The sequence below is a fragment of the Puma concolor genome, chromosome A2 (genome assembly GCF_028749965.1).
Source record: "Puma concolor isolate L17-30 chromosome A2, mPumCon1.1.hap2, whole genome shotgun sequence".
NCBI classification, from domain to species: domain Eukaryota; kingdom Metazoa; phylum Chordata; class Mammalia; order Carnivora; family Felidae; genus Puma; species Puma concolor.
The window spans coordinates 91,780,258-91,789,078 of record NC_141668.1 but is presented as its reverse complement, the minus strand read 5'-3'; the positions used below and the strand labels follow the sequence as shown (position 1 = coordinate 91,789,078).

General features: G+C 40.9%; 1 non-coding gene across 1 annotated transcript; it reads left to right on the top strand.

Annotated features, from left to right (window-relative positions):
* Nucleotides 1-8,425: 8,425 nt before the first annotated feature.
* On the top strand, nucleotides 8,426-8,498 carry TRNAR-CCU (transfer RNA arginine (anticodon CCU)). Its single transcript has one exon. It is a non-coding gene; the product is annotated as a tRNA-Arg (tRNA).
* Nucleotides 8,499-8,821: the final 323 nt, after the last annotated feature.

Sequence of the window (8,821 nt, the reverse complement as noted above, 5' to 3'; positions counted from 1 at the left end):
CTCACTGGGCAGAAGGGCCAAGGGAGCTTTCTGGGGCCTCTTTCATAATGGCACTCATCCCATTCACGAGGGCTCTGCCCTCAGACGTAATCACCTTCCAAAGACCACACCTCCTAACGCCATCGCATTGGGGATTAGACTCCAACATCTGAATTGTGGGGGGACAAAAGCATTTAATCCATGGCACCATCCTTCCGTCATCTCTCACAAATTCTAAAATATTTTACATGTGAAGATGTGCTCAGAGAGTAAACAGCCACAAATGAAGGGAAAAAAATATTGTAGAAGGACGCTGGGCAGTTAATAAATGTCTTTTGTTATTTTGCTCGATTTGTGTGACGTTTCTATTATGTGCTAGCTTTAAAAATGTTTCATTTGTTATGACTGATGTCTCATTCTAAATACTTTTATATCTAATATTTATCCTAATTTTATGTTGTTTTCCTCAAAGAGCACCCCCGACACACACAATTATCTAAGTTTCAGGCCCCACAACACCTAGATCTGCCCCATGGTGATAGCCTTTGTGGGAAGGGCCTTGAGAGAAGGCAATACAAGGGCAGGTGTCCAACATGTCCTAAGACTGACTCTCCCCTCCTACCTCTCCTAAATGAGCAGAGAGAAACTCAAGGGAAGGTTCTGACCTTCTAGACAGTGTTCTGAGACTGAGCTCCTAGGGGAAGGTCCGCGTGCCGAGGGATGGCATGAGGAAATGGTCCTCCCACTAGCACTGGTCACTACGAGATTTCTAATTCCTCCAGGACCCAGGGCCAGGGAAGCCAGTCAGGGTCAGCGGATGCTTACAGGAAATAACTGTTGCTTGTACCACAGCAGGCATTAAATCCAATAGGAACGTGAATATTCCCCTTGGAAGCAAAAGGATCTAGGAATGGAGGCAGAGAACACTGTGGGATTTGACCAGCTCTGAGCAAATGACTTTCACCCAGGCACTGCTCACCAGGGGCTATGTATTTATTTATATGTTCATCAGTTCTCTCCCCTACCAGGACGTAAGCTCCTTAATGTCAGCAACTTTGGATATCAGTGCGACGCCTGTGTGAAAACAGAAAACTACAAACCTCGGAAAGTTGATTCAACCTTGGTTGAGAGTATAGTTGAAATCAGAGGTTTTCCATTCCAAAAATGGCTAAGAAACTTCAAGAAAATGAAAATACTATCATCACAAATGCTTTGAGAATGCCAAGCCCAGAGCAAATCTTAAGGACACCAAAAATATAGATCTTTGCCAAGGTGGAATGAGGGACATTTCAAGCCAAATCATAAATTGGGCTGTTTGCTACAAGGGCTCTTGTGAAATTCTACTTTACCTATGATGATTTACTGTTACATAACCCTTAACCTAGACGCTTCACCTAGGACATGTGTTTCACTTCTTGCTGTATAAAACTCAATCTCCTCATTGTACATTTGTTGTGAAAAATGTGCTTTGCAATAAACCTTGCATTTTTTACATGATCATCAATGACTTGTGATCTTATTGCAGTTAGTCTAGCCAGCACTATAAAAAGTGGCATAGATTTATTTGGGATTAGAAAGGGCAGGATGAACTTCTCCTCCTCACAGAAGTCATGTAAGTTGTTTGTGGGGATTTTTTTGTTGTTGTTTTAAGGAGAATAACAGCAGAATTGTTTCTGAAATACAGTGGAAGACATTTCCTTCCAGCTGCATCCTAGTATCTACTATAGGGAAATATAGGGAAACCTTAGTTTCTGAGAATAATTCATTCTGGAAACATGCTTGTAATCCAAAGTACTTGCACATCAAAGCGAATTTCCCCATAAGAAATAATGGAAACTCTGAAGATTCGTTCCACGACCCAAAAATATTCATATAAAAATGATTACAATGTTGTAATATAATACAAATAAAGAAAATACAAAATATAAAGAAAAATAAACAAATTAACCTGCACTTACCTTAGAAAAACCTTCGTGGCTGGTGTGAGGCAAGAGGAGGGTTATTGTGTAGGACGACTCTCACTATCACTAACAGAATCACTGCCATCTACTGGTCAATGGAATCTTTCTGCATGGGGGCCGTTGTGTATGCTCGCACAGATGTTGACCCCAGTACAGCATTAATAAACTCTGGTCATATACTGTATTTAATGTAACCAGCAATGAGGTGAGCAGAGGACAGGGTCTATATCTGCAGGCAGCCTGACCTAGAATGAAGCAAGCATTCCTAAGCTTACTCTTGTACAGAAAAGCAAAGGACTGTCCATGGGTGCTTTGAAGCGACAAAAAATACACTAGTGCCAGTTGTAAGCACCTTCCAATGTTCTGAAAAATCACTGATTTCTGACAAATACCATGGCCTGAGACTGAGCATCGGAGCATGGGAGATTATCACCCACAATCATGGAGAGGGAGAGAGAGAGAGAGAGAGAGAGAGAGAGAGAGAGAGAGAGAGAAAGAACAAGAACCACCACCACCGGTCCAGTTGTGATCACATGATGTTCGGCGTCACATACTACTCGCTTTGCAAGATATCACTCGTTTATCAAGTTAAAATGTATTAGCAACGTTTGCTTGTCTTGCAGAACACTCGCAGAACAAGTTACTTGCGACCCAAGGTTTTACTGTACTTGGCAAATGTTAGTAAATGTTTGTTGACTGATTTGTTGACTCCTTAGTAATACTGAGAGGAAAATATCCATTAGAACGGGGATCAACTGGAGGTCAAAACATTAGAGTAGACCTTTCCTTGGGTTCTCAGCAATAATTATCATTAATTTTTTTCAAATCTTGAATAAAATGACTGTATATCCTTTAAACACATAACAGCATTATAAAGGAGGCAGAATCTGGTAAAAAATGAAATACAGTCATTCAGCACATCCTTTAAAAAAACTGTCAGTTCCAACAACTGCTTTCAGCTCAGAGAGCAGGTCATAAAATAAAGCAGTAAATCAGGAAGCCACTAGAGGGCCACAAAGGGCCAGGAATTTATTGAAGAGCCAAGAACGTATAGTGAGGGGACAAAAATGACCTAACTCCTTTTTAGGCCAAGTTTGTAGGACCCAAAGGGCAGAGGTAAAAACCTTATGCTAAAGAACTGATAAAGATAGAGCTGGAGAATTTAAAAATCTTAATCCAAAGCAGCAAAGAGAATAGATAAGGTAGAATACACTTTAAAAGCATGGATACAGGGATCAGAGAATGTTACTAGGAATGCGAAATGCAATGTTGAAAACATCAAGGACCATAAAGAATATGCAAAAGCCAAAGTCATAATCATTAGAAATTCATGATCCTGAATACAGATAGCAGAGGGCACATGGCCCAGTAACCCTGGGCTGCCCCACTCGGCCTGAGCAAAGAACTGAGTCAAATCACCTGTAGTGACTGTACATTCCTGAACTGTGTTCTGCAGTAAAGAAACACCATTTTAGGTAACTGGTATTGCTCCAACTTTCTGCATTGCCTGCCATCCTAGAAGGCACATGCCATTTGCTGTGTGATCTCAACCTCTCCACATCTTAATTTCCTTATCTGTCAAATGGAGATAATGATAGTGGTCCAAGGTCATTGAATTTTATGTGAGGGATTCAATAGTGACCTCACATTACGGAAGACTCCATACTTTAAAGTTGATCCAGACAAATATCAAGTATTTCTATTTCTCAACCTGGCATAGTTCACAATGTACTCAACCAACCAACCTTGAAGTTATAGGATTCTTGACAAAATTTGGGTGGAGTTGAGGGGAGGAGGAGAGACATAGGTTTTTGCTTCATTTCAAATTTTTCTACACAAACTGAGACTTTAATATTTTTACTATAGTCTATCAAAATTCCATTGAATATTATGAAGTATTATTTAAATTAATTAAATGAGGGGTGCCTGGGTAGTTCAGTGGGTTGAGTGTCTGACTTCAGCTCAGGTCATGATCTCACAGCTCATGGGTTCGGGCCCCATGTCAGGCTCTGTGCTGACAGCTCAGAGCCAGGAGCCTGCTTCAGATTCTGTGTCTCCCTCTCTTTCTGCCCCTCCCCTGCTCGCACTCTAACTCACTCTGTCTCTCAAAAAGTAAATGTAAAAAAAAAAATTTTTTTTAATAAATTAAAAGACTCTTGGGCACAAAGGACCTCTAGTAGACGTTGATAAATACATTTAGCTGTCAGCTATTGCTGTGTAACAAAACACTCAAAAATTCAGAAGCTTAAAGCCACCACGATTTGTTAATTCTCAATCTGTCAGTTAGCGGGAGAGATGCCAAATATTGGCCAAGCTTGGTTCTGCAGTTCTTCTGGGCTCAGCTGGTCTTACACACACATCAATAGCCAGCTAAGAATTGAAGAGTCTAGCTAAATTTAGCTCAGCCTCCCCTATCTTTTCACCCATCTCCTGGGAATAGCATGCCAGGCCAGCATATCCCTTTCATGGAAATAGCAAAAGTACAAGAAAGCAAGAAACACACAAAAACTCCCGAGGCCCAGGCTTAAAAGTGGAGCACCCTCACTTCTGCCTTATTCCATTGTCCAAACCAAATCACACAGTCAAGATCGGACATGCCTAAGGTAGGGCAATAGAATCTGCTATCTGACATAAACTATGTGTCTTTTTAAATTGTCTCCCACAACTAAAATGTGAGTGCTCTGAGAATAGGGATCCTGTCTGTCTTATCATCTTACTGGTAGGAAATTAAGGTATGGAAAGGTCCCATAGGTATGAAATGGTAGAGCCAGGATTTGAACTAAAAGTCTGGTTCTGAAGTCCATGCTATTAATCACTACATTAGATTATCTCTGCTAATAAAAGAAATGAAAGTAATTGGATGGGATAGAAGATTCTGGACTCTAAATTAGACCTAAATAATAATAGTTCTTTCCCTTGAAGTCAGAATGTCTACAGTAAGCATCAAATTACTGTGTTTGTTATTGGAGCAGATGGAAATACAGAAGGGAGACATTAAGAAAACTGCATTTATTAGAAAGGCTGAAAGTGTCCATGACACAACCCTGAAAGACCATCTTGTCCATCCCCGTCTCCAAGTAGGAGTGCATGTCCACCTTATTAGGAACAGTATAGTCAAATGTGATTTTTAGTCTTTAGAGACTATTTCTACAACCACCTCTGGAAATGCATGCGAGTGTCTCACAATTCTCTCCACAAGTTTTCTTCATGTTAGACCTAAATTGTCCAATTTAATTGCTCTATGACTTGGATCAGCTCTTCTTTGTAAAATTTAGATCAAGGGTTGCAAAGTGGCAGACTATGGGCCAAAACCAGCTTACAGACATATTTTGTTTTGCCTGCACCAACAAAAATGTTTCAATAGTTGCCAACATTTAAAAATAGGGATAGTTATATTTAAAAAGCCAGCTCTTGCTGAAATAAGTTGAAATAAGTGAAAGGGTTTACTTAGAATTATCTAGGCTTTGAAAGTATAAAAAACTTTAAAAGTCTTTTATAAAACCTTCTGAATTTGATGTTTTCTTTAAGGGCTCATATTAACAGATTTCAACTTAAGTAACATAAGATTTTTTTTCTACATATTCTTGGGTCAATTTAAGTAAGTTGTATTTTTCTGTGAATGTAATAATTTTTCGGTAGAGAGACAGAGAGAGAGAGAGAGCATGAATAGGAGAGAGGGGCAAGGGGAGAGAATCTTAAGAGGGGTAGAGGGAGAGAACCTCCAGGCTCAGCATGGAGCCGGACACAGAGTTCAAACCCATGACCCTGGGACCATGACCTGAGCTGAAATCAAGAGTCAGACATTCAACTGACTGAGTCACCGAGGCACCCCTATGAATAATTTAAACGAAGTATTCAAACGTATTGACAAAAAGTTTTTTTTATAATGTCCTTTTACTACCATAATGTCTACAGCATCTATAGTTCTATTTCCCTTTTCATTCCTTTTATTTAATCTCCCTTTTCTTCCCTGATATGGGATAATTTTGCCAGACATCTATTTTATTGTTGTGAACCAATTCTTTGTTTTATTTACCTTCTCTGTTGTATCTATTTGCTATGTCAATAATTCTGCTATTATTTCTCAATTATTATGTGTCTTTAGGTAGGATATGCTATTTCTTAACGTTTTCAAGTTAGAATCTTAGATCATTAATGTTGATCTTTTCCGACAAACATTTAAGCTTTCCATTTCTGAGTGTCTTTTTCACTGTACCTCACAAGTTTTGATAGATAATATTTTATTGTCCGATACTGAATAATTTTAAATTCACATCATGATTTTATTCTCTTTGACCCATGAGTTATGGAGGACTTGGGAAATTGGCATTTCTCATCCATGCCAAACCTCTTCCTAGTCGTCTTCTAATCCTGCAAAGCCTGAAAAGTTAAATGTTCATTGGTCAGATTCCCTTGCAGCTGAAAGTGAATTAAGTCCTTCCACCGGATGCGTCTACACATGATTTAAAAGGTGGAACGGAAGTAAACATCATCGCAGGCGGTCTTCAAAGATGGCAACACAGGAGGCTCCTGAGCTCCTCTCCTCCCACAAACACGCTGAATGAACAACTGCACATGGAGCAAATCCCCCCGAGAGAAATGCAGAAACCACCTGAGTGGCCGCCACACACTGAGCAAATGAAAATACCACACGAAATGGGTAGAAGAGGCTGAGACACAGTCTCACCATGGCAGCACAGTGCCATGCAATTGGAGGGAATCCCCAACTCCCAGGCTCTCTCTGATGAATAAAGTGTTTAGACTCTACATTTACAGCCCCAAATTTAAGACTCTCGTGTGAAGGACAGGCTCCCAAAACACCTGCTTCTGAAGGCCAACAGGGCTTGCATCCATGAGATCCCCAAGACTACAGTAAGCAAACAAGCAGACAAAAACAGGCACAAGCACTTGCCATGGATATCCCCCCAAGCGCTCGGAGCAGAGGGAGCAGGCAGAAATGCCCATCTCCCAGTCTTTTCCTAAAACGGGTCTATTTGCATACTTCAGTAACGGCTGTCTGAGGGTAAGGTTTCTAGTTTAGCACACATCTAGGAGCTAGCTTCTCTGCAGAGACCAAGGAGGTCTACGGACAGCTCCCCTGCTTTTTCTCTCTAGCCCACTCCAAGTCACCAGTAGTTCCCTGGAAGGAGTTTGTATACACGTCTAGTGCCCCAGTGTTTGCTGCTGCCACCTGAGGAGGAGCTCCTGGATCACTTGGCTCCAAGAGCCAATGGGACTTGCATCAAGAGTCCCATAGGACAGGGGCGCCTGGGTGGCGCAGTCGGTTCAGCGTCCGACTTCAGCCAGGTCACGATCTCGCGGTCCGTGAGTTCGAGCCCCGCGTCAGGCTCTGGGCTGATGGCTCAGAGCCTGGAGCCTGTTTCCGATTCTGTGTCTCCCTCTCTCTCTGCCCCTCCCCCATTCATGCTCTGTCTCTCTCTGTCCCAAAAATAAATAAACGTTGAAAAAAAAAATTAAAAAAAAAAAAAAAAAGAGTCCCATAGGACTATAGCAAACAAGGAGTTCTTAATAGGCTCAGAAGCACCTTCCCACAGCTGTATACCCAGGCCCAGTGCAAAGGCAGCAAGTAAAAATACCTACCTCACAATTCTTCCCTGGAAGGGGCCTACCTACATATTTTCCAGCTGCTGCCTAAAGGTCAGTAAGGCTTCCAAATGGCCTGAATCTAGGTACTGACTGTGATCCTCCCCTCTTTGGGACACTGATGGGTCTTGGCACATCCTCAACTGCTGGGAGCCACTAGGAACAAAGAAGACAGCTTGGATAATCACAAAGGTATGAAGGACAACCAGGAGCCAGGCTCCTTGATGAGGTTTATCACCTACTCAAGACCACTCTGTCAAGACTGGGAGAAGTGGCTGTTTTATTTAATGCCCAGAAACCAACACTGAGTCCAAGGAAATGAAGGAAAAGAGGAATATATTCTAAACAAAAGAACAAGATTAAATTCCCAAACAAATCTTAATGGAGAGAGAAGTGATTTATATGACAAAGAGTTCAAAATAACAGTCATAAAGATGCTCACCAAAATCAGAGGAACAATACATGGACAATACAAATATTTCAGCAAAGAAAATAGTTTAAAAGTACCAAACAGAAATCACGGAGCTGAAGAATGCAATAACTGAACTGAAAAGTTCAATAGCAGGTTTAAACAGAAGAAATCAAACGAAAGAATGGATCAGTGAACTCAAGGACATGACCACTGAATTCATCCAAGCAGAGGAACAAAAATAAAAAAAGAAAGAGAGTGAAGGTGACTTAAGGGATTTTTGGGACACCATCAAGAAGACCGATATCCACGTTATGGAAATCCCAGAAAGAGAAATGGGAGAGAAAGATGCAGAAACATTATTCAAAGAAATAACGGCCAAAGTCTTCCCTTTCCTAGGGATAGAAAGAGACACCCAGATTCAAGTCCAGAAAGTATCTGTAAGAGTCATCTAAGACCCAACCCAAGGGGCACCTGGCTGGCTCAGTCAGTAGAGCATGCGACTCCTGATCTCAGGGTTGTGGGTTCAAGCCCCACATTGGGTGTAGAGATTACTTAAAAATAAAATCTAAGTTAATTAACTAATTTAAATAAATAAACCCAAGACACATTAAATGGTCAAAAGTTAAAGTCAGGAAAAAATGTTGAAAGCAGTAAAAAACAAAACAAAACAAATTATAACATACAAGAGCAACCCCATCAGATTTTTCATCACAAACTTTGCAGGCCAGAAGGAAGCAGGAAGATACATTCAAAGTGCTAAAAAAGAAAAACTGCCAACCAAGACTATTCTGCTTAGCAAAGTCATCCTTCAGAACTGAGGAGCAGACAAAGAACTTTAGAGACAAGCAAAAGCTGATGGAGTTCA